The sequence below is a fragment of the Lactuca saligna genome, chromosome 1, assembly GCF_052625555.1.
Source record: "Lactuca saligna cultivar CGN05327 chromosome 1, ASM5262555v1, whole genome shotgun sequence".
In the NCBI taxonomy this organism is placed as follows: domain Eukaryota; kingdom Viridiplantae; phylum Streptophyta; class Magnoliopsida; order Asterales; family Asteraceae; genus Lactuca; species Lactuca saligna.
The window spans coordinates 17,752,897-17,780,033 of NC_136417.1; the positions used below are offsets into that span (position 1 = coordinate 17,752,897).

The following is a 27,137-nucleotide window of genomic DNA, read 5'->3' on the forward strand; positions in this document are numbered from 1 at the left end:
TATATATATATATATATATATATATATATATATATATATATATATATATATATATATATATATATATATATATATATATATATATATATTCAAGGGGTGAGGATTCCATTGAAGAACATGCCCCATAGTTTTTAGAAGTTAGCTAAATTGCCATACATATATATTTAATCATTTTGTGGGTGACTGGAGATCGTATGACCAATTTGCCCATCCTTATTTGGCGAGGACCACTCAACTTTATATGCTGGAATGTAACGTACTAAAATATACATAAAGCATTTTGATTAAATATACAACTATATACTTACAATATGGACAAAAATTAGAAAGAGATATATTAAGAGGTACTGACTACAGCATAATGTAATTCCCACGCCAGAAACAACATACTTTAAATTAATTTTAAATAATGGACGCCAATCACGCAATAAAACTAAAACGTTTAAACGAAGAATTACCTACAGATTTTTACAAAAAGTAATTTAAAAAATGAAAGATACAAATAAAAACGTTTAATTTTGACGTTGACTAGTAGACTGATGCGTATGATGTGTATCCCTTTTTGTCTACGCGTTGTTGGTGTTGTAGTGGTGTTCGTGGTACATGTGTCCGTCACCACTATTAAAGTTGGTTTATTGGTTTCATGTCAAAGCTTTTTAAGCAACAAACATGCGTTCACCTCATCAATGCAATAGATGCCATGTAACTTTCAGTTTCAATTTGATGATGTAGCCAAACACCACCCTATCCGTCTTAACTGGCTCATGCGTTTCTAGTATCATATTATGGGCTATAATTTAAATAAATAGGCCCATGAAAATAAAGTAAAAGAAAGGAGTAATTTGGATTAACTATTGGAAAAAGTATAACACCCGACTGATTGCCCTTAATAGTGTTTGGCCCAAAACTGTATTATCTTGTTACAGTGGTCACATTTTAACCGGTTTTCTTGAAAACCGGAAAAATAACCCATTAGTATGGGCTATAATCTAAAGTCATAGGAACATCAAATAAAGTAAAACTGAACCCTATATTTTCAATTTTTTGTAAGGTTGAGCATAGTACGGTTATGATCCAAAACCGAATTTAAACCGATGATATCGGTTTTGAAGTATTTAAAATTGAACCCTATACCCAAACCAATGGGTTTTGTTTCTCTGTTTTCCAAACTTAGTTTCAGGTTTAAACCCAAACTCATTTGTATTTTTCTTGGAATTATAAGAAACAATGTAAGAGGGATATAAGATAAGTAACCGAAAAACAAAATAAAAAAACCAGGTGAAATGGCCAAGTATCAAACTTGGGTGGTCCAACTTATGCGTTTAGTAACTTACGGCTTGGTCAACTTTGTATTTAACTTTGTATTTATGTTTATTTTTCACAACATTATAATATAATATGTATATAATCTGTGTAATGTTTATATAATATAATAATTTCGGTTCGGTTTTTGTCGGTTATGAAATTTCTGAAACCGAATCCAAACCAAAATTTTTGGTATTTGAAAAACTCAAACCCAAAGCATCGGTTTCGTTATGGTTTCTGTTTTGTTGGTTTTTGGATTTCCGGACTCAGTTTCTCACCCCTAATTTGTTGCAATTCTAAACACTTGACCGGTTTGCTTCAGGTCATCATGTTATCACTGCTGACTGTGACATGCTAACATGTCATGCTGAATTGACACATTTTAGTTATGTAATGCTGGCATGAAATTAGCGAAAAAAATGACGTGAAAGACACTATTTTCTTTTCTTTTATTTGTTTATTTATCTTTTGCGATTTGAACACTAAATTTACAATTTTTTCCAATTTTGACACTCCTTGAAAAATGTGCAATTCATTTCTTCAAGGGAGAAAACGGGTAATTGGCTTACAATATATTCATGCATTTCTTCGGAGTAGTCTCCAAATATTGAAGGGCCAAGTACCCTATTTAACGCATCATATTTTTTGCTCATGTTTGTGATTAATATATATTTTCAATAACATTAAACATTACCAGCCAGCATTGAAAGAAAACGCTCTTTTTGTAGTTTCACGATCTAACTTGATATCCGTTAGTGGTTCGAAAATAAACTCGTTTATTTTCGTGTCAGGTTCGTGCTATTTGGCGGGTCATGATGAGAATTGTCACCCCTTGTTTATATGTTCATTTTTAATTCATGATGGATTGTCAGTCTTCTTTGTTCTGTTTTGGACGATTTTGCCCCCGGAAAGATTTGGTTAATTGTCAAATGGATCGTCACTAGGTTTGTCTGCTTGAAAGATTTGTTTTGGTCAATTTTGCCCCTGAAAGTACTTTGCTGTCTCTGGTTCATTACTGATGGTGCAATACTTTTGAAAGATTGATGGTTGCCCTTGATAGTTCCTACTCAATAGTTCAATTCTATTAATGTTTTTTTCTGATCAATCGCCATAGTGTAGTTCTTGGGCTTTTGTTTCTTTCTCTTTCCCTTTTGTATTTATACTCTCCTTCTCTACTTTTGGGCTTTTTTCTTTTCTTCTAATAATATTGCTTTGCCGTTCAATATAAAATAAAAATTAAGATTTAATGAGCTTTATTTAAATCACGCAATTATAATCAAAGGCTATTAATTAATGAGTCCAATAAAGTAATAATGACAAGGAATTTCTTTAAAATATAATATTTATGTTCGAACAATTAGAATCAAAGGTTATTAATTAATGGTGCCATGTTAGCAGCGACCTTCATGAAATCTTGGTGATAAAGAATAAAAGAACAGTATACATCTCCTTGAAAGTATGAAAATCAACTTTGTGTATAATATTTTAGTGTTCATATACATGTAACAGAAACCAAGAAATTCTAGACATGATATTTGAAGAATAATCAAGTTCGAACACATATATGCATAACATCACATGATAAGCAGACCAATTCAAAGAATCGGGGGAGATCGAGCTTCGGTTTCTCAGAAAGTTTATAGACAAGAAATCGATGACAAAACCAATGTGCAAATTACTCATCGGTTGACAATTAAGACAGCATCTCAAATGTAGCTCGATATGTCAAACGAGACAGTACTTTTATATAGTTATAACAAATGAAGTACATCTTCCAAGCAAGTTTGCGATAATGCCGATCACTAAATGTTTAGATTTCTACTTGTTTTATATCTGATGCACCTAGAAATATACGTCAAGAATAGAATTGGTCAGAATATTTTAATCTAGTTTACAGACCTTATATATATCACACTCTTTAGCTTAATGATCATCATCATCATCATCATCATCATCCAGAAACACATTTAATCCGCCATGGAAACGTCTTCTTTCTCTTCAATGTTGTTGTTTCAGCTACTGATGCTGCTACCAGCCTTCATTGCTGCATCCACACAGCCTAAAATGTCTCAAACTTATATCATCCACATGGACCATTCCTCAAAACCTGACCACTTCTCAGACCACGAGTCATGGCATCAACACACTGTAAACTCCGTTTCATTGACTTGTCGTGAAGATAAAGAGCCATTTCTTTACTCTTATACACATGTCATGCATGGGTTCAGTGCTAAGCTCACCCCTTGTCAACTAACAGAGGTCGAGAAGTCACCAGCTCATGTTGCCACTTACAAAGAGTCATTCGGCAAGCTGTTCACCACCCATTCGCCGGACTTTCTTGGACTGAAACGCAGTTCCGGCATATGGCCAACCGCTTCATACGGGAAAGACGTGATTATAGGAATAATCGACACCGGAATTTGGCCGGAAAGTGAGAGCTTTAGCGATAAAGGGATGTCTAAAGTACCGGCAAGATGGAAAGGGAAGTGCGAGAATGGCACAGCTTTTATCCCGTCTCTTTGCAACAAGAAACTCATCGGAGCTCGATCTTTTAGCAAAGGGCTCCAGGCAGCAGGTATTAATATCTCCACTGAGTACGACTTTGACTCAGCTAGAGACTTCATGGGTCATGGGACCCACACATCATCCACAGCTGCAGGTAGCTATGTCTTCGGTGCGAGTCACTTCGGTTATGCAAAAGGATCAGCGAGAGGCATAGCACCAAGCGCACATGTCGCCATGTACAAAGTCCTCTGGTCATCCGACACATTCGCATCGGCAGCTACTGACATTCTAGCTGGCATGGATCAAGCAATTTCCGATGGGGTCGATATAATGTCAATATCACTAGGGTTAGCTCAAACACCCTATTACGAGGATGTAATCGCCATTGCATCACTTTCAGCCATAGAAAAAGGGATAGTTGTAGTTTGTGCAGCTGGAAACGAAGGACCAAGTACAAGTTCAATATACAACGGTGCACCATGGATCATGACCGTAGGTGCAGGGACAATCGACCGGAGTTACCTAGCCACATTGGAGCTCGGAAATGGGTTGAAATTCGAAGGGACGTCATACTTTCCACAACGCGTTTCTATATCCAATACACTATTGTACTTTGGACGTGATGATCCGAAGAAATCCGGATGTGTATCTCTGAGTAGAACCGAAGTCATGGAGAAAGTAGTAGTGTGTGACACCACCAACCTGACGGATCTTTATGGGCAAATGGAAGTAGTAAGCAACGCAGGTGCATACGGAGCAATTTTCTTGACGGAATCGTTGTTTCTTGATCCGGAGGATTATTCCATTCCAGGCATATTGTTGCCTACTCGATACGGAAACGAAATAATGGAATACGCATGGAGAAACACATCGATTGTGAAAAGTATGCAATTTGTGTCAACGAAAACAGGCTCCGGACCTGCACCCGAAGTCGCGTATTTCTCTTCCAGAGGACCTGATCCTATCAGCCCACACATTCTAAAGCCTGATATTCTTGCTCCTGGAGTAGATGTGCTTGCAGCTGTGAGACCAGATGTGCCTTTCATGGAAGCTGGAGGCTACGACTTGCTAACAGATTATGCGCTTTACTCAGGTACGTCAATGGCAGCTCCACACGTGGCTGGAGTTGCAGCGTTAGTGAAGGCTGTTCATCGTGATTGGAGTCCAGCAGCTATCCGTTCAGCTATAATGACAACTGCAACCAAAGGAGACAATAAACTTGGAACCATTCATGATCAGTGGAACGGACTCACGGCTACACCATTAGGGTTTGGGGCAGGCCACATTAACCCTAACGGAGCCATGGACCCTGGGCTTATCTATGATTTGGATACACAAGATTACATTCAGTTTTTATGTGATCTTGGATACAATGAAACACAAATGGGTGCTGTTATAAGAAGAAGTCAATGGGGTTGCCACAATAACCATACAGACCTTAACTACCCTTCGTTTATCGCCGGTTTCAACCAAACCACTTCTTTGTCAGAAAAGCAGTTCACCAGGACCTTAACAAATGTTGGAGCTCCTGGATCCACATATTGGGCCTCTCTAGAGATTCCTTCTGGAATGATAGTCAGCGTGGAGCCTAATACCATCAAATTCGCGAGCAAATATCAAAAGCACAAGTTTGTACTGAGCATAAAACTTGACAAAAATGCTCCAAAAGTTAACTATGGTTATCTCAAATGGATCGATGACCATAACCACACGGTATCTAGCCCTATCGTTGTCACCAATTATTGATATAAGTCGTTAACCTTCTGCAGCTTGTGATGATCTCTGATATTTTGATGATACTAATAACACAGACGCCATTGGAATGTTTCTGTAGGCATAAAGACGTATAAAACCATGCATTGAATCATGAAAGTGTGCATGAATCAATACTTGGGTGGTACGATTTTTTGTATGAACAATTTGATATCGATTCACTTGCTGCTTTTTTCAAAAGAACCGAATGTTTTACAATCAAATAGATCACATGATTACAAATCTAAGAAAAATCAATCAACAAGATCAATCAAACAACATGAAAATTTTGATAAACAGAATTTTGATCTACATCAATGACAACCTCTGTTTTTGATTTCTTCTTTTATCACTCGTAGAAGATACTATGTGACATAAAGACAAATTGTAGACTTCATGATGGGTTATGAGCATATCTACAATCTTATGTGATCATGCAATCCTAATTGCTTTGGATCTAAGTTTTTCACTAATTGAACATGCGAATTTAATACCAAAGCATATAATTTCGTAATTCATATGCAAATTAGGCTTAGAAAATTACCTCACTTGTTATGTAGTAATAACAAGACAATCTTGAAGATCCTTGACTCTTGAAAGCTTAGTGGCCCAAATCTTACACCTCTAATGGTTCACAAACACCCAATGCAAGAGGATGAGAGGAGAGAGGAGGATATTCACTTACAAATTTGGCTAGGGTTCTTCCAAGGGTTAGGTCACCGAAAATGAAAGAGGAACACTCCTTATATACTTGTGGCTACTAGGGTTGTCAGCTGGAAACCTTAATTTCCTGCTTACGGCTTAAGCAACCTATGGACTCTTCTTCTAGAAGCCCTTGGATGAAATCTTATAGGGACACCCTATAAATTTCGTCCACTCCTATCCAAGGGGTCCAAAAGCTCAGTTTCACAACTATCAATGATTTGCGAAACAGTCAATGTATTATTAATCAGTTCCTTTAATCTCAAAATTAATCTCAGATTAAATCTGATTATACACTAATTAATAATATGATTTCCAATTAACATATTATTTTCATAATATATTAATAAATCATTTTAACCACAAATATATTATTCCAAATAGTAAATTCAACTCTTTCTCTCTTTCTCTCTCTCTCTCTCTCATAGTCATCCTATCAAGTTGCATAAGTGAAGGCAACCCAAAAGGACCATGCTACTATCAAATCAAGTACATACCAATTATAGTTATGGACTTAGACACATAATCCAACAGTCTTCCACTTGGATAACTCTATTAACTATGATTGCAAGTATGACCTCAAAATTTTACTAGCAATCGTAGCTTTCAAAACTCGTTGTCGAACTCTAACCTAGTCAGTTACGTGTCATTTAGATAAGTGATCAAATATCCCACCGTTCTACAAAATATCATATGGACAAGAGACTTGGATTACAATCATTCTCTCTGTCCAAAGTTTGTTTCCCGATTTCCGATTTATGACGGCTGACTACAATTGAACACATCAATCTAGTCCAAGTTTGGCCAAGCGCTTAAGATGACATCATTAAATCATCGAGAAGCTCACGGATATAACTTTTATCCCATTTAAGGTAAAAGGAACAGATAAACTTCGACTATATGCTTGTACTATTCACTCATCAAATCATAGACAATAATACGTATTATAACATCAATTTATTTACACGTTTACGTATTATCAATGTATAACCGACCGTAACAACAAATCATATATCTCCGTTCGAAGAATATAAGATATTATCATCTCAAATTTACTCGTGATATAATCCATGAAGTAACTCTCTGAGCGTGGATTAATCCAATACTCAAATTCCTGTTTAAGGAGTACTCATGATCACTGCAGCAAACTAGTGCCATATCTAAGCTCTTACAAAATCTACAGTCAGATTCATAACAGTCTTAATTCACTACTTACTTCCAAAAGTATGATCGACTGTGGATATTTGAATAACCTAGTTATTCGGGAAGTAAAACATGTGAAGTGAAACACAATAATAACCAAATTAACTATGGTCTCAAAACTTTTGAATATAAATAAAACACTTATATTTAATCACCATATTAACCAGAATTTATTCATTGTATAATGTTTCAAGTAATTAACTTATTACTTGAATTAAAACAACAATCATGACATGCTACAAGCACGCACACTATGTTTATCTATGATCTTTCCTTTGTGAAGCAGATCAATTGAACACATTTCCAATGATGTTAATTTCACAATTCTAAATCTTTATTACAAGTGTAAGAATACCAAATCCGTTAGAGTCTAAACTTACATGTAATGATCCTATTATAATGTCTAGGCACCAAAGTCACAGAGGCTTTGCTAATGATATTACAAACCATTCCATTGAAGATTGGTTACAAAAACAATTCCATGGAAATAAAGTCTCGCATTCAAAGTACATTCCTTTGAACATCCTTATTGCATTAAAGTTTCTAACTAACACATAGATCTTAATGTCTACTCCCATTATGGAAATATTTCCATATTGCCATATGACTATCAATTTTGAACAAGAATTACCTCCACTCAGAACATTTCAATATGGTCCTTCCAAATTTACACCATACTTCCAACTATCCACAAGCAACCAATCTTTGGTAAACCTCATATTGTCCTTGACAGTTGTTTAATAATTTTAGTCATATCAAGTTCTAGTCCTTTTTTCCCTCTTAATGCCCTAGGCATTTGAAAAAATCAGAACAAGTGAATATTATAACATATGCAATCGATCCTATATCCAAAGCATAAGGGATTTGATTCATAATGTCTTACATAAAGACTTGATCAGTCTCTTGCTATAATATTTCCATATAATGAATTTCCTATGTTAAATCATTTCAACATGATATTCATATATGTTCATGACTAAGTTCTATTATATCCTTCAATCTAAACTTTTAGATTTGAAATGAAATATAAGTGCTCTCTCCCCTATAACTTTCTTTAGCGAAACAACTTCTAAACTTTGTAACTTGCAAACTTTTAACCTTTGTTCCTACAACCAGCATTGTCTACTTGAAACACTTAGTATAACAATTATGATCCCACTAGCATAATAACTATACTCTTGCAAGCATAACAATTATGCTCCCACTAGTTTTGACATGTACCTAGAAATCAGCTGGACTTCTAGAAATCAATACCTATTGACTTTCTTACCAAAGTTCAGATTTCTAATATGTGGTGCTTCGATAAGTCTTTATGTAGACCTCTCAAGCTTATACACCTTTCAGTAGATAGCTTATGTGTGTGTCTAAACCCTTTCAGAACTTATAGCAATAAGTCCTGAATGTTCAAACTATTTGCCATTTCTCAGAATTCGAACTATGAAAAGGGATGTCGTAATCATACTCAAATTTGAGAATGCAATTATCACAACGGCTAACTATAATGACATTAATCAATCATTTAAAATCTAATAGTGAAAGCGTTTCCTCACAATCATTTTCATGAAGCAGAGAGAAACCTCTTGTCACTTAGATTTTATGGTGTATGTATTCCTATCCATATGAATTTATCATTTCCAACTACTATCATAAGACAAGGTTTATGACAAATTCAAACTTATATGGACTGAACTTGCTTAATCTTAATTTCTTGTCATCCGATAGCAAAAGGGTCTACAAGTGCTTCCAAGTTATTGAATAGCTCATCCATACAGATCAATGTATTGTCACTTATCAAGGTGTTTTGCCTTATGCAGTCAAATGAAAAACTTAAAACTCATAAGCATTGCCAACTCAACTGGAATGGGCATAGAAGCAACAATGTGTCAACGCAATAGATTATTAACCTCAGGTCGTGTGCTAATGATTACTAAAAGGTTTATTCTCGATTGTCTCCTAAAACTTTTCAAGATCAACAAGATTCCCACTGACTTCTTGACATATAAGATTCTTTGTCAAGGAACATTCCTCGACAACCAAATATTCAAGAGTCAGTGTGGGTCTTATCAAGAAAACACTTCATATAATTAGTCTTAGTTGGTCTTTGTTTTAACCAAAACATTACAACTACCAATTTCAAATGTGCTAGAGCAAGAAAAAATTTCTACTCCACATTTCATGAGGTGTTATAAACCTACTTAGAACATGTTACTCAAGTTACAACTTGGAGTAACTAGAGTATAACTCTAAGACTTGATTTAGGAACAAAGTATGACTCATCTTCTTGATTTAACCATTTCAACAATACCTGATTCCACTTCTTAGTCATATAAATGCGCTAAGGTGTCCTTAGATGATCAATTGTGATATGGTTCCATAATCATTAGGATGATCATATAACATGATACTAAAGTACTCTCCTTTCCCTTCAAATTGGAGAAACTTTTATCTTTCTGCCCAATGGATTCTTCTTAATCGTTATGCTATAACTTGAAACTTTTTCAAGGTACCAGAATTACACCTAATCTTGTAAGCATAACCATATGTACTGAACCAATAGTAAATCATGACGAATAGGCATATCGTCCTTTGTAGTGGATCTGACCAGTTCACGTCAATGTGTACCAGATCCCTTAGTCCTTCACTTGACTCACATACACACACACACACACACACATATATATATATATATATATGTGTGTGTGTGTGTGAACAAGAAATTAGTCTTAATTTACTAAAGATCAAGATTCTCATACATCACACAATCAACTGTATGACTCCAAGTTTCTTTCCAGTTAAACCTTGGGTGATGAGAATCCTTCATCACTTGGCAAATTTATGACACTACCACAAGTGGTATAACAAAAAAAAAATAGATCCATTTTCAACATTGCTAATAATAGAAATATAAACACCAATTTTCATAAATCTCATTGCAAGTAATCATAAAGCAAATAAAGATAAAACCAAATTTTACTTTATTGATAATGTGCGGAAAAATTGTCCTTACAATATGAATACATATGAGAATTATGTTTCTAAATATTCCTTAGCAATCTATCATAACTCCTAAGTATCAGCTTAAATATCTGATCATCGAACCATGCGACCGAAATCCATTTCTCACTACCATAATCAACTTACTCCTCTTTTAAGCTTCTTTCTTTCTCTTCGATCCTATAAAAACATAAAAATGTGATTGTCACATCATGTAATAAGAATCCATAAATAGGAACTTAATAGAGTTAGATAATGGATGTACCTGAAGTAGAGTCATACAATTTGACTTCACTTTCTCTAAGATCTCTCAGGTAGTCTGGGAAGCTTCGCTTCCAATGTCCATTCAATTGGCAGTAGAAACAAATGGATTCTTTAGCATCGGCATATGGAACTATCTTAGAACCGACCTTGATCTTATGCTCAAACTTTTTATCCTTGGTCGATTTCTCTCCCTTAGGAGGAGAAACCATTTCTGGACTATCACCTTTGCCGTCACCAACGTCTATGGAAGTTTGGGAGATAGATCCTCTAAAAACATTTGCTTGACTAGTGCGCCAAAGCATTTCTGCTTTAGTAGCAGTTAGCAAATATGCCAGATTGATTAGGGTCACATCGTGCTCATACAAGTAGTAGTCCTTAAGGAACTGACTATATTACTCAGGATGCGAGTGAAGAACCAAGTCAACAACTAGCTCCCTTGGGCAAACGACACCCAATATTTCTAATTTGTCAATGTGTGACTTTATCTTCAGGATGTGTGCACACACAGGATTTCCATCTTGGTGTTTACATGCCAATAGGGCTTGAGTAACCTTGAACTTTTCAAGTTGACAAAATTGTGGGTCAGGGAGAATCACTGGTGGAGGTGGAGGAAGATCAAGATTTCTAGTTCCACCAATGAACAAAGAAGGGAACGATCTTTCACATTGATCGACACGTAGACAATCATCTTCAGAAGGAAACCTTTTCCAAAAGGATTAAGAAGACCGTAGTTGTCTAAACTCGACATGTATAAAGGGAGAAAATTCAAGTAAGTTGATTAGATCCTTAATATAACACCCAAATGAAATATTAAGGCTAGAAGCCAACACAACAATTCACAATTCACATGAGGGATGCCGTAATCCAATTTTAAGTTATTTGAAGGTAGGTAAATGATGATTTACCAATTCCACAACGAAAAATGAAATTTTAATGAATTAGGTTTTAGATGAAATTCCTAGATCTTTTGAGATTCATTGAAGTATTCAATGTCATGTTTAATCTCGATTATGCTCTCACTTTGTGACAGGGATACCGAGGATCACAAACAAGATGTGAATAAACATGCAAATTAGCTTAACGTTCTCGATGTCATTTATCACTGCAACACTCATAAACTATGGTCCCAAAAATTTCATTTTCAAATCATAAATAAACCATAGTTATTAAAATCATCCCATCAAAACATAAGTCGTAGTATCTCAAAATATGATAAACGGTATATCGATATCAAAACATATGTCAAATATATCAAAGTAAACATCCCAGGCTAAACATCATGGTGTGTGCAATACAGTCATCCCGAGCTCTTCCCTTTGCTATCAGAAGTACCTAAAACCAAAACTGAAAACCGTAAGCACGAAGCTTAGTGAATTTCCCTCAAACTATGCAAATAAGAGTTACAGGCCCCTCCCACACTCAAGGAAATATGGGCCCCGCCCACACTCGAATAACGGGCCCCGCCCACACTTAGTGAGATACGTGCCCCGCCCACACTCAGCTAATTAGGGTATACGGGCCCCGCCCACACTCAACTAATAGTGAGATACGGGCCCACCTACACTCAGCTAACTAAGAGACACATACAAGTATCACACAGACAACAATCCATTCCATATCCATACTCAAGTAATGCTAAGATATTGGATATGCCTACACTTAGCTACTAATCAGCACATATAATATACACGGGCCGGCATTGGTGCCTTCAACCTGTTCAATCCAGGAGGAAACCCACCTCAAAAATTTCAGATGATAGCTGAAACGTCTGTGTCCCGAAATCATCTCTACTCAATCCATGAACCAAAACAATTCCTTAGATGTCATTTCATACTCATAAATCTTTAGGGTCAACTATGGCCAAAATCAAGTCTAAGTCAAAGTTAAAGTCAACGCTCCGAGTTGACTCAACTCCTCGAGTTTCCCCATCAACTCTTTGAGTTCCTATGAATCACAAAATCATGAAATTGCGATCCAACTCGTCGAGTTTTCCTCCAACTCACCGAGTTCTTCCTTTTTAACAGAATCGGGACACTTCGACCCAACTTGACAAGTTCCTCTATGAACTCGTCGAGTTCTTCAGCTTGTTAGCCCTTCTTAATGCATTAAGCCCTTATTCTTCAGATTTACACACTATAATCCAGATCTAGACTGGAAATGCCTCTATACGGGTAAAGTTTCCAACTTTGCCCATTAATACATTTCCTAAAGGGATTAAGCTCAAACCCTAACCCAAAAAGGCCAAAGTCATAATTAAAATATCACCAAAACTACAAGATGGACCATGAGGTCATAGATCTGGACTCTAGGAACAAAAAGATCATGTAAAGTCCTAGCTTTCTCTACCTTCATCGCAATTAGAAGCTCCAAAATGCCAAAATGATGGTCTAAAGGTTGCATGGGACTTCCATGGTTATAAATTTGGCACCTTAATGCCATGAAAACCCCTCAAGACCTTAGATCTGAAGTGTTAACCCATTTGGGACGTCCAACTCCCAAGGACCATGATATTTGGACCAAACCCAAGCCAAATAACCCTAAAAGAATATCTAAACAACTACAAGGCGAGGCTCAAGCTTTATACCAGCAAAATGTTGTGGATGGGGAAAGGATTTTGGATCTATAAGCTCATTCTTGTGTCCTCAAGCTTTTCCTTCTTCCAATGGCTTCGAGTACACACTAAAAACACTTAGAATGGCTCACAATTAATCACGATAACTTTAGGGTTTCGAGATTTAGGATTAGGTAGTTGGAGGCTGGAAATGAGGCCAACACCTTAGGGCTAAGGTGTTTAAATAGGGTGAAAACCCCGGAAATTAGGGTTTTATATCTTCCATCCTACTCGTCAAGTTGAGGCCTCCCAACTCGTTGAGTAGGTTACCTAAAATATACTACCCTTATGATCTCTACTTGACGAGTTTGGGGCCCCCAAATCATTGAGTTGCTCTATAAAATAGAATACATTATAAGGTAAATACATACCAAGAATCAAGCATTACAATTCTCATCCACTTGTCTCAGACTTCGTCCTTGAAGTCTGTTGTCTCAAATAATTCTGCATAATGCTCTCTCATCTCCTCATCTGGCTCCCAAGTCCACTTTGACCCCTTGTAGTGCAGCCACTACACCTTCACCAATTGTACAACCTTGTTCCTCAAGGTTTTCGTTTTTCGATCCAAAATCATCACTGGCCTCTCAACAAAGTTCAGGCGGTCGTCCACCTGAATATCCTCCAAAGGCACAAGTGCGGAATCATCTAGGAAACATCAAAAGTAATGTGGATCTGACTAAGCTCGATTGGAAGATCAAGGCGATAAGCTACACGACCCACCCGATCCAAAACCCTTAACGGACCAATGTACCTGGGACCCAACTTACCCCGCTTCCTGAATCGGATGACACCCTTCCAAGGTGACACCTTCAGGAGAACCATATTTCCTACCTGAAACTCTAGGCCCGATCGGCGTCTGTCAGTAAAGCTCTTCTGCCAAATCTGAGTTGTCTGAAGTCTACTCCGGACCAGCTGGATCTTTTCAGTAGTCTTAATTACCACCTCAGTAATCCCCATAACTCTCTTTCCGACCTCTCCCCAACATATTAGGGTGCCATATTTCCTCCCGTAGAGCATCTCGAAGGGAGGTTGGTCTATGCTAGTGTGATAACTGTTGTTATACGAACAGTCCACTATCGGAAGATACATATCCCAACTCCCGCCAAAATCTAATACACATGCATGTAGCATATCCTCCAGAGTCTGAATCGTCCTCTCAGTCTGTCTATCTTTCTGAGGGTGAAAATTTGTACTGAAGAGAAGATGAGTACCCATCTCGTCGTGAAACCACTTCCAAAATCTGGAAGTGAAGTGAACATCTCGGTCAAACATAACCACAACCGGCACCCCATGACGTGCCACCACCTCGCGGAAGTAGATCTCGGCTAGCTTCTCAACCGATATACTCTCTTGGATCGGGATGAAATGTGCACTCTTGGTCAACCGATCCATGATGACCCAAATCGAATCTACTCCACGTGCAGTCCTGGGAAGCTTTATGATGAAATCCATGGTGATGTCTTCCTATTTCCACACGAGAATCTCCAACAGCTGCATCTTCTCGTGAGGTTGTTGGTGCTTGGCCTTGACTTTCCTACAAGTCAAGCATCGCTACGCATACCAAGCTATGTCCTGCTTCATGCAGAGCCACCAATAATCAAGGCAAAAATCCTGATACATCTTTGTCTCCTCGTGATGAATGGAGAATCTCGACTTGTGAGCCTCCTCCATCAAAACTTGGCGTACACTGCCCCAGTAAGGAACCTAGACCCTCCGAAGCAGGGTCAACAACCTACGACTGTCATAATTAAATTAAGCCACATGACCTATGGTCCGCTCACACTTTCGGGGCTCCTCCTTCATACCCTCGACCTGAGCCTCCCGAATTCGTTCCAACAACAGAGTAATCACTGTCGTCCTCAGGCATATATCCCAAATCGGAGCCGCAACCGCCTTGCGTCTAAGAGCATCAGCCATCATATTGGCCTTCCACGGGTGATAAAGGATCTCAAAGTCATAATCATTCACCACGTCTAACCAGTGACGCTGCCTCATGATCAGATTCGGTTGGTCCATCAAATACCTCAGACTCTTGTGGTCTGTGTAAATGGTACAACAAACCCCATAGAGGTAGTGTCACCAAATCTTGAGGACGAAAACCACAACCCCCATCTCCAGATCATGTGTCGGATAGTTTGCCTCATGAGGCTTCAGCTGCCTCGATGCATACGCAATCATGCGAACCCGTTGCATCAGAACTGAACCCATACATGTGATCAAAGCATCACAGTAAACCACAACATCGTGGACACCCACCTACAAGGTCAGAATCGGTGCCTCGCACAACCGCTGTCTGAGAGTCTCAAAAGTTGCCTACTGATTAGGCCCCCAAAGGAATGTCACCGAATTCTTGGTCAGTCAGGTCAATGGAACAACAATCTTGGAGAAATCCTAGATGAATCTTCGATAATAACCCACCAAGCGAAGAAAACTCTAAATCTCAGATGGAGACATCGGAACCTCCCACTGCATCACGACCTCTACCTTGGCCGGATCAACCAAGATACCCTTCTGGTTGACAAGGTGCCCAGAAACTGCACCTCATCAAACCAGAACTCACACTTAGAGAGCTCTGCGAAAAGTATCTCCCTCCTCAATGACTCCAGCACCTCCCTCAGGTACTCCTCGTGTTGCTCCTGAGTCTTGGTGTAAACCAAGATATCATCGATGAAGACTATCACAGACTGGTCCAACATCAGTCTGTATACACGGTTCATGAGGTCCTACTACTAGAAAACAACCCTTTAATGACGCGCAAACAATGACACGTGGTGATAGAGGACATGCATTTGCGCGTGCCCTAAAAACTAATGTCAGTTTTCCAAAATTTTAAGGATAGAGGACACGCATTTTTACATACCCTAAAATTAGTGTCAGAAAAGAAAAAAAAAATGCGGAGGGCGCCTTTCATAAAATATGCGTCATGTAAATTTATCGCTTTATAATTTTTAAGTGAAACACGCGTTTTAGGCAGGAAATGAAATCGACAAAAATTACCCCCGCCTATTGGATCCGAGAGATTAAACCACCCGTCTCTTCGACTTAGCAAGAAAAATCCCTAGGGCCTCATCTTCATCTTCAGCGGTGGGAATACCTAGGTAGATTCTTCAGGGTTCAACAACATATTAGTAAACAGCAAACGTATACGATTCTGGATCTCGACATGATTATGGCGCTTTGGAGTCGGTGACGTGAACATCATTTGTGATAAAAGTTCATACAAAACTCAAGAATTTTTATGGTTTCGATTATTGAGTGAGGTTTAATGGTTTTGGACTCTTTACTAATTGAGTTGAAATTGAACCCTAGAACCTTCCTCTACATCACCGCCTCACTACTCCATCCTTAAACGGGTTATGAAACTCGGCAAGCATATCATCAAAATCAACACCGATGCCCTAATCTACCCACTGAGGTAGCTTCTATCAGTGAACATTCTCCGTTTCAGGGCATCTTCTTCTACGTAATATGGTTGTTCCTGACCAGGCAAGAGATTACCTTCACTCTACCCTCTTTAATCGCAAGAAATTCCCATTTCCAGAACCTATTTGTAATTATCTGCAGGTCGATTTGGATCATATTTGATGTTTACCAGATGACGACACCGATCGCACCACCAATACACCTATGGTATGAATTTCGTTTTTCTCTTGGTAAGTTTTAACATAATTCAATGCTTTCATACAATTTTGATTTTCCGAAATTCATGAGGAGATTTGTAGGGAATGGAATGTCCCTGTTAAAAACAAATTTTGTGATCATGGAAGTCAATTTTGATTTTCTTTTGGATTGGAGTACCATTCGTCAGGTTCGCAGGAATAGGAGAATAAAGTATTGGATTTTTTTGTTCTCTGATTTCGATTTGGAGAATAAAAAAGTGATGACGTTTTGGAATTCGATTGATAAGGATTTAATAAAAGATAATAAAGGTGTTTGTATTAAGATCTAACTTTGGATTATGGGGATTGCGGTTATCAAAGGTCGAATTTTACTTAAAGTTTTGGCCCAAAGGGTATTTTTGTCATTTTCGGGAAATAAAAGATTTGGATGAGATGATCGATTTTGGGATGGATTATTTGGTTATTTTTAACTAATGGAATTGGAGATATAAGAGGGTTTCTGAAGGTTTTTAGATGTGATTGGGTGTCGAAGGTTAGAAACTGTTGGCGTCGGTTTTGCTAGGTTCCTGTATCTCCTGCTGGTAAGACTCTTGATCTTGCTTTCTTCTTCTTCTTCTTCTTCTTCTTTTCTTCTGGGTGTTATGATAATCAACAATGGTGGGGTTTCTTTTTTGGATGTATTGAGATGCATGGAATGGGGCAACTTGATCAATTTTTTGATTTGGAGGATTGGCCTTATGAGTGGCAGCTGAAGATCGCTGTTGAGATTGGGTGGTTTGGGATTTTTAGTGTTAATTCTGAAGATATATGTTGGCTGGCTTAGGAAGATGCTTCTAAAGTCACACTTTTTGCTATAATGCAAAAGCTAAAATTCGAAGCATTACATCATGTTCTTGAGGTTTGTGCATACACTGATTCTTGCTTTTGAGTATACAATTTCCCGTTACATTGTGGGGCATTATATATATGTTCAGGATAAAAGTTTCCATTATCAGACAACTCTAGTGTGCTCATCAGTTTCAATTTTTCATTCTTCTGTGGTTTTTTTTTTTTTTTATGATGCTTCTTTTACTGGAGATAACTGTCTCACCAAGAAGAAAGCTGAACAATATGCAGGTTGTATTGTGTTTCCATTCAGCCATATTTTTTAGTCAAAACATATCTTGTCTCTTTCTCATTGTTTGTTACACAAAACACAAAAAACGAGACATGGAACAGGTTGTATTGTGTTTGCGTTTGACTGATTAGGGTTTATCTGATTATATGCAGTAATCGGGTGTTGGACCTGATAGAGCATATGGCGTTGGTGGCAGCAGTTTCCACCTGAGTTTGTTTCAAGGGCAAATATGTCCTTTCCTTGCATTTTTTTTTCCCGTGAAAAAAGCTTGTGTGGAATTGAACGGATGACTTGATGTTTGAAATAAAGAAATTTATCTACTTCATACTTGTCATCATATGCTATGATTCGTTTTGCATGGTGTGCTTTTTGATGTTATTTTACTTAATTTTCATAAAAGAACGATTTTAAGTTTAGTGTTTGGGTAAAAATGATTTGTCATTTTGATTGTCTGTTTATTTAGGGGTCTAGGGCCAAATGCAAGAATAGAAGAATGAATATACACTCAAAGGAAAATTGCAATATTAACCCTCCTTTTAACCTTAAATTTAGGATTTTCTAAAGGACTTGTATATTTATATACTTATTACTCAGAATAATGATTGTTGGAATTATAGATGGTTATCTTTCAAAAAGCTACTATTTTTGTGTTATGATTTGGGACCCACAAACTGAAAAAGTAGCTAATGAAATGTGATTTGAAATTTGTTTTCAGGTAGAGGAGGAAGAACCGAAAGAGGGTGAAGAAACATCATCAGAGGTGAAAACTAAAAACTAAAGTGTCTAATTCAGCTTAAATGAAATTTTGTTGCTTTTATATGATTTATTTATAAAAAAGTAATCTTGTTTTCCAGGGTGACAAGAAGAAGAAAACAAAAACTAAAAAATAATAGGATTGGGAATTGGCCAATGAGACAAAACTAATATGGGTAAGTTAAAAGAGTGATTTTTTTTAAAACATTTTGAGCCACTTGTTTGCTTAACAATTTGTTAATTATATAATTGAAATGTAGATGAGGAATCCTAAAGAAATTGAAAAAGATCAATACAGTGAGTTTTACAAGAAGACATTCAATGAGTTTCTTGATCCTCTTGCATACACTCATTTCACCATAGAGGTACTTGTTCTACCCTTTTCTTACATTTTCTAGATTGATTTATTAAATTTAAATCTATATATTTATTTTTGTAGGGTGAAGTAGAGTTTAGAAGTGTGATTTACATTCCTGGAATGGCTCCAATGAACAATGAAGATGTAGTAAATCCCAAAACAAGAAATATTCGGCTTTATGTGAAACGTGTATTCAAGCTGGTCATGTAGTTGATTTTCACATTCCTCGAGATAAAGAAACTGATAAATCAAAAGGCTTTGCGTTTTCAGAATATGAAACAGAGGAGATTGCTGATTATGCTGTCAGTCTTTTCACTGGGCTTGTCACCCTTTACAATAAAACCTTGAGATTTGGGGTAACATATATTACATCCCTCTCTAAACTCAATGGAAGGTAACTTTCTTCATTTATTTACTTGTTTGCTGCCAATTTGTATGCATATTCTTTCATTAAATGGGGTGAACTTCAACTTTATTCTTATCCAACATAAATTAATAGTCGTTTTAATACATTATTTTCAGGGGGGTAGAGTTGCAACTGAAAAATGTTCAAGTTGTTGGTGTTTATGGGTGGAGCACTGAATTTGTTATTATTTCAATTGTGAGACCATGCACGTGCTAATCAAGAGGTACCTGATCTTTGTCATTCAAAAGCTGTTTGTTGAAATTTATACTGGGGTGCAAGTGACTTTATCTTGAAATTTACACTCAAAACTATTTTTTCCTTATTTTTCTTGTAAGTTTAGCCTTATTCTTTTCTTCAATTAAGTGTTGTCTAGAGAGTGTTGTATAAACAACAATAAATCAACATTTTTTTCCTTTTGTTTCTTGTATGAACAATACATAGTCATAGTTTGACTTAATTAGTTGCTTATTTTGTTCATTAGTTGCTTGTTTTCTAGCTTATTATAGTCACTGATTGGTTTCTTGTTATGCTTAAATCTTAACAGCTATCATGGCAACCTTCAACAGTAGTTTTGGATTGACACCTTCTTGCAGAAGATATCGTGTACGTGTTCTTGTGCTGCTATTGTGGATCCTTGCTTACTGGTCCAACTGTATGTATCTCACATGAAGCTTCTGTTAGAACTATTAATCTTAGGGATTTCAAGTTTTTCATATTTCTTGTATCTAATTAGTTTGTAAATTTCCGTTACAACTTTTATTGATTTGTTTTATCTTTCCATGGAACGATTATTTGTATGACATTAAATTTTATGCAATGGATTGTATTTTTATATATGGTATTTTATTTATTATGAGACATTAAATGCAAATTTAATTTGAAAATTAGTAATCTATAAATAATATTTTTTTAAACATATAACTTACGATACGCAAAAATGTGTGTCATCTTTATTTATGACATGGCCTTTCTTGACATGGGCTTTAATGATACGCAATGCGAGTCGTAAATGTGTGTCGTTAGGTTACGACACGCAAATGCTTGTCGTCTTCCTTTATGATAGGGTCTTCCTTGATACGCATTGCGTGTCGTAAATGCACGTCGTAAATCGTGTGTCGTAAATGCGCGTTATAAATGCACATCGTCTATAGGTGACGCACAAAAGCATGTCGTCTCTCGTTATGACATGGCCTTTCTTGACACGCATTTGCGCATCGTCTGAGCGTTTTACGACACGCATTGCACGTCGTAAAAGGCTATTTTTCTAATAGATATGTATGTATCATGTGATGGGCCCCACCCAACTCATTCATCAGGCTCCGCCTGGCTTCAGGCCCTGCTGGTCATACATACAATATATACACACATGCAAGGTCACATTGACAACTAGCATATAGATAATCATAATCCATGGGTCAACATTGGTGCCTTCGACTCGCTAAGCACTAGGTGGAAACTCACCGCAAACTACTAAAAAATCAGATAAATGCTCGGACTTCTAGTATGGGAAATCTCCACACTACATATCATAAAACAATACCCTAATTAATAATTAGTTCATAAACCAAAACCGGGGTCCCAACTCATCATCCACAACCTCTAGGGAAAAATACTATTTTACCTTTTTCCTTACTTGGTCCAACTAGCTTGGCCTAATAACCCTATAGTGTCCCAAGGTTTACAAATGGCCCAACCCATAAACCTAAGGTCCAACTATGCCCAAAAGATACAAATCCCAAAATCCAGCTAAGGCCTAAAGCTCAAAAGAAATCCAAGTCCAAAAAGGGACCAAAACAAATAAAAGCTCATTCCTTGGCGTACGTCCCACATACTCTATGTTGACCAGGAAGCGGGCAGCTGAATCAGTACACACAACGTACTAAGGAGTACGCCTGGTATACTGGCCAAATTCCCAAAGGCTAATCAAGGTTCTTAATCCCTTAAGACCTTAACGTCTAAACCTCATATCTACATCATATTAAGGTCTTAACACATAAAGTTTGTAACTTATAGTTTTGCATGACTTAATGGGACCCAATACTTGTTTTTGACCATTAAGGCCCATAATAAGAGACCTAACTCATGCATGGTCCAAAATAACACATTAAGATACAATTTTTATGCACAAAAAACATCAAAAATGCTAAGATCTACCATTCCTAGCTTCTGGAGTGGCTCATACTCTCAAGCTTGACTTAAGGGACTCTAAAATGCACAAAATCAAGCCCTAAATTAGATCTATTATAAGGAACCATCAAGTTAAGAGCTTTATACCTCCAAAATCTTTGCAAGTTAGGATGGTTCAGGATCCTACACTAATGCAACTTCCAAGAGATCTTCCTTCAAGATCACCAAAAACACCCTCAAAGGTCACTTCCAAGCTCAAAATACTCAAATGGCAATTAGGGTTTCGATCTCATGGTTTGGAGAGGTGGAGGCTGGTCATAAAAAGGTCCATGAGCAACTTAAGGTGTTTAAATAGGGCTCAAACCCTAAAAATTAGGTTTTGTCCCAGGTAGTTGTACGTCCAACATACGTGGATGCCTCCGCGACTAGCTTTTCGACTCAGTGCGCCTAGCGTACACCCAGCATACGCCCAGTGTACGGGTTAGGGACCCAAATGCATAACATTTTAAGTTTGAGGGCAAAAAGGGAAATGCCTAAAATGTGAATGTTACCATCATGTTTATTATTTGAATTTTTGGTTTTGTAATGTTAACATATCCGTGATTTATACATAACCTAGGGGCAATTTCGATATACGAGAGTGCAACACTCATTTGGTTCATTTAAGATGTATAAGTAAACGAAATTTTTTGGTATAAGGGTAAGGTGTAGTATAAGGGTAAGGTGCAGTTTTGGTATTTAATGTAGGACCTAAGGGCAATTTTGGTAATGTAAGAGGTATTTTTGGTATAAGGGGTAGTTATGGTATTTAACGTAGTACCTAGGGGTAGTTTTGGTAATGTAAGAGGTACTTTTGGTATCAGGGGCAGTTTTGGTATTTAATATAGGACCTAGGGGAAATTTTGGTAATGAAAGAGGCATTTTAGGTATAAGGGGCAGTTTTGGTATTTAAGAGGTAAGTGTTATTGTGACAATTAAAAAATTTTGGAAAATTTCTATTTGGTGTTAAAAATGTGGCAGATTGCTATTTTTGTACATGTAGTGTTGCATCACAAATGGACCCCACTAAACAAAAGAAATGGTAATATAAGGACTTAGGCATGATCTGTTTTGTCCCCTTTAAGTGCATCCATATGTGTGAATGTTCTATTTTGTCCCATATAAAAAAGATAGTATTTGTCCCACTATTTTTGGCATGTGGTCCAAGTTCCAACTGCTAAATGCATAATACGTAGGTCTTTTCTTATGCAGATGTTATATGATTTGTTTTGGCTTTCATGCAAAAACAACATAAAAACACAAATAGTTAAGCATAAACGTTAGGATTTCATTACTTCTGGGTTTGTTTCATTTATAGTTCCATCCATGTGGTTACATAAGATAACAAACATACAAGCTTAAAGGATAATATATATTACCAGTAACGTCATTTCCCCCCAAAAAAGCTAACATGCCCCTCAAAACACCTGCCCGTAGAACAACTAAGAACATGGGTATTTTACATTAGCAAAATTACAAACCTAGGAATGAAATCGTGTAACCTTCCATCAGTTGAGTTACTTGTAGGTTTCAATCCCCAAAGCACCCACAATTAAAAAACTCACCAACTAGTTACGCTTCTTCACATCACACTTCTCATAACCTACCTAAAGAGAGTATAAATGATTCTCAGATCACCCACCATGTTGAGCAAGTCGATTTGTCCAACTCTAATTTTGTCCACCCTGCATGTTTAGAGCATTCAACTATCTTTTCACACTCTCCTGAAACTGAACCATGTATGTAGCAAGCTCATCCCGGATGATTGCCATTTCCAGTTGAGTTTGAAGTAAGCTAATGGTAAGAGCTTCCTATCAGACACCATATGAACTGCTTCCATCGCAGTGGTTGTGATCGTTGATTAACAAGCTATTGGTGGGAGACGGAAGTGGAGCCATGTTGAAGAAAAGAACTGCTTCCATCATAGTGACCATGAGCGTGGATTAACAAGTTGTCAGTGGGAGACGGAAGTGGTGCCATTTTGAATAAAAGTTGCAGGAGATTAGGTGATCATCATTTTCACTAGAAGTTGTAATTAAATGAATTCAATACAATGAAATCTTGAAAAATCTTTCATCTTTATGTTCATTTCACCAAACTCAAACATGGTATCAGAGCTCGTTTAAGTGATCATTACTTTATTCTTCATATCATTCTCCATTTCACCCGTACTCTGCTCTTCACATCTTTCTCAATTTGAATTCAATTTCATTAAAGTGGCTTCACATTCATCTTAATGAAGTCAAAAACTAGTTTAAAATACTAGTACAAAAATGGGCTTCCATCACACGACAAATGAGTGATTATATGCATACAACCACACATTCGCTTTCACTACATGTGTGACCAACGGTTGAGTGACATAAAGTACATACGGTCACATTAGCGAGTTAATGATCGTATCCATTTAAAAAGAGTGGAGAAAGGTAAATGAGAGACCAAATGGTTTCAAAAGTCATGAAAAAGTGTATTTTGAGTGACGTTAGTCCATCTAATTGCCACATGAATATGATGTTTGTGTACCCATATGTATACTTGGTGACACAACCATTGATTTTTTTTTTTTTGGGGGGGGGGGGGGGGGGGGGGGGGAGGGGCGGGGATTTCGTCACTTACAATTAAGCAATAATTGGCCTACGCTGTTAAAATAGAGTGGAAAAATGTATTAATAATCTTGAAAAAGTGTATTTTGAGTCGCGTTAGTCCATCTAATTACCACATGAATATGATTTTATGTAGCCTTTTGTATATTTGGTGACATGAACATTGGTTTTTTGGGAGATTTCATCACTTACAATTAAGCAATGAGTGGCATCATGTGTTAGAAAGAGTGGCCAAATGTATTAATAATTTTGAAAAAATGTATTTTGAGTGGCAGTCCATCTAATTGCCACACGGATATGATGTTTGTGTAGCCTTTTGTATATTTGGTGACACAACCATTTGTATTTGATGGATTTCGCCACTTACAATTAAGCAATGAGTGACCTAAGGTAAGGATGAGCATAATCGGGTACCTGCCTATTTTAGTCGGAACTAGAACCACTCCCGGGATCGGTGGTTCTGAAATTATTGGTACTGGAACCGGAACCGCTGACATCGGTTCCTAGAAAATTGGAACCGCCAAGACCGGTTCCGATTTCAAGTACCCTGTTTCTTAAGTATTAAAACTTGTTATTTTATACATGCCATGTAAATTAACCTATACAAACAATATAACTGCAAGATATAAAACCAAAACATTTATAAAAACTTGATCTTTTAAATAACAAGCTATTAAAAACATTTTCCACTTTTAAATGTAACGTACACGTTTTGAAATCGTGTTTTGTAATGAATAAAATTGTGAAATACTATGTGAATTTGAGTATTGAATTCTAACAAATGGTTTTTACTATAATTAAAGTAAAACTATGTTTAGAATCAATCTAAAAATATTAGAAGTCTTATGAGATTCCAATCAAATGTTAAATGGTGAAATTTAACAAAAAAATATAACATTTGGAATAAATAAAATTTTATTATTGAAAATTGTAGATAATCTCGTTAGAAACTTGTAGGCGAAAACCTCGTCGAAATCTGAGTTATACCAAAGAAGTTATAACCATTCGAAGATCCGCGACAAAACCGGCACGGCGCCGAATGACGTAAAAAGTGAGTTTTTGTTGAACTAATTTTTAGCCTTAGTGATCTATGAAAGTCATAGTATTTGTTAAACCGAGAAGTTCGATAAAAAGAACGCCAAAATCTGACTTCGTATGAGGAAGTTATGATTTTTCTAAGTTTCAGAATAGCAGTAAACAGCTAAAAACTCGAATTTTAGATCGAGCGATATTTAGTCGATACAACCTAAACGAGAATCGAAGGTCTCGTCATTTGTAGTACAACGATAAAAAGTTTGACGAAATTGGATGTCAGATGAAGAGGTTATGAATTTTTAACGGATTTTCCTGTCCCGGTCTGCTAAAAATAATAATATTAAAAATAAAGTCAAAATTAGGAGGCAAAGTCTAACCGAAAGTTCTAGATTATATTCCCGCCTACGCGTGCATACAAAGAACGTCAAAAATGGAGACCGTATGCGAAAGTTGTGGATTTTAGAAGTTCAGGGCTCAATTTCCGAAGAATCTCGCATGGATGGTCCGGAATTAGTCACGTCCTTCGCACGAAGCGTTGTGTCATCCGAGTCATGGCACGTCTGAGGAGCGACGCGTGTCGCACAGTTGTCTAAGGTGCTGGCCGAATCTGAAGCCAGCACGTAGCCTTCTCGCATCCGAGCCTCGCCCATGCTGCCACCTAGTCCGAACCTCGCACACACGTGCCCTCACCCCCTCTCTTCGGATCCGAGGCTGGCACCTATATAAGGGGTGCGAGACCTCCCGGGTAAAAGTTACAAATTTGACAATTTTCACCCCTAAACTTATATTTCCTCTTCTTCCACTTCCCCCTAAGCCCCAGTACTAATTCCAAAGCCCGAAACACGCCCCGAAGTTCCCGAGAAGCCCGAAAAATTTATCTTTTCGGTTTTGAAGCACTACCTTCGCAGAACCCGGTTTTCAATTAAGCTCCCGATTTTCAACATAGAAAGTCATATTTAAAGCCGAAGTGCTGCCCAAATTACTATTTTGACTCCCAGTTAATTCAAGGTGAGTTCAATATATAGGAACAATTGTATGTTATGTATTATATGTGCTATGTGATTTTCAGTGTTATAATTCCGAGTTATTTTCCCGTGTTATTTTATTCACTATTTTTATAATAAAAGTAATACCTTTGACCATGTGATCAGTGAAAAGACTTAGATTCACACTGGTACTGGTACATAGCCTCTGGCCATGTAAAGTATGTCTCCGTAAGAGATTGACTTCTATTCTATAGCATTGACAAATGGTTAGACAGGGTCATAAGCCTGAAATCTACCAAGATGTTAATCATAAATCTTATGTCTTCTGTGCCATTTGGACCGAAGCTTTATTGATGTATATCAAGTATAGAAATTGTTATGTCTCATTGATTGTATATCTTTGAATCAAGTCATTGAATGATATGGAAAACTTAACACATGATTCACATATGCCTTTTTTTGTTCCTTGTTTCTCTTTGCTTCTGCCATATTGAAGTATATATATGACATAACGTTATATTGTATCTATTATTGAACTCACTAAGCGTCACCGCTTACCCTATCAATGTTTAACAATTGCAGGTGATAAGTAACCAATATGATCATATTCGTTGAAAGATTTAGAATAGTTATGTAATATATAACACTTTGTAATAGTCGGTTTGTATATAGTAGTTTGTAACCTCTTTATCAATATAAAATATTGCTTTTATGAATATACAAGTAGCATGTTTTGGAGTAATAATATTGTGAAGTA

At 37.0% G+C, this 27,137-nt stretch overlaps 1 long non-coding RNA gene and 1 pseudogene across 3 annotated transcripts; both read left to right on the forward strand.

Annotated features, from left to right (window-relative positions):
- Positions 1-3,327: 3,327 nt before the first annotated feature.
- Positions 3,328-5,556, forward strand: LOC145003101 (subtilisin-like protease SBT3 pseudogene; annotated as a pseudogene).
- A 10,791-nt stretch (positions 5,557-16,347) lies between these two features.
- LOC145025513 (uncharacterized) lies at positions 16,348-20,424 on the forward strand. Of its 3 annotated transcripts, XR_013673534.1 has the most exons (8): positions 16,348-17,537; positions 17,642-17,854; positions 18,226-18,833; positions 18,928-19,002; positions 19,087-19,191; positions 19,266-19,578; positions 19,707-19,813; positions 20,135-20,424. It is a non-coding gene; the product is annotated as an uncharacterized LOC145025513 (long non-coding RNA). The 3 variants fall into 3 exon arrangements; XR_013673528.1 differs by having other exon boundaries at positions 16,348-17,854; XR_013673540.1 differs by having other exon boundaries at positions 16,348-17,854; positions 18,789-18,833.
- The last annotated feature ends 6,713 nt before the right edge of the window (positions 20,425-27,137 follow it).